The sequence below is a fragment of the Penaeus monodon genome, chromosome 31 (assembly GCF_015228065.2).
Source record: "Penaeus monodon isolate SGIC_2016 chromosome 31, NSTDA_Pmon_1, whole genome shotgun sequence".
Classification (NCBI taxonomy): Eukaryota; Metazoa; Arthropoda; class Malacostraca; order Decapoda; family Penaeidae; genus Penaeus; species Penaeus monodon.
This window is the reverse complement of record NC_051416.1, coordinates 32,378,014-32,378,331: the sequence shown is the minus strand read 5'-3', so window position 1 is coordinate 32,378,331 and position 318 is coordinate 32,378,014.

Genomic DNA, 318 nt, shown 5'->3' with positions numbered 1-318 from the left:
TTATATTAACAGACTATATTTAGAAATTAATCCACCATGCTGCTCAGTGTTTGACTTCTGTAATCAGGTAATAAGCGTCAATGAACTTTGAGTAGAACAGATATAACACTCCACGTAGTGGTGAAGACATTAACTGAATCGTTCGTTTGGCTGGAAAAGAGGCTGCAATAGTCACCGTTATGAAGTAGAAATCTTTAATGTATAAGTCGTGTAATTTGCTTTGAGATAATCCATGAAAATATATACTTTAAACATGAAGAATTAAGCAGTAATAGACAAAAATTATATTAATTCTATTTTAGTCTAATTCTCACAGCC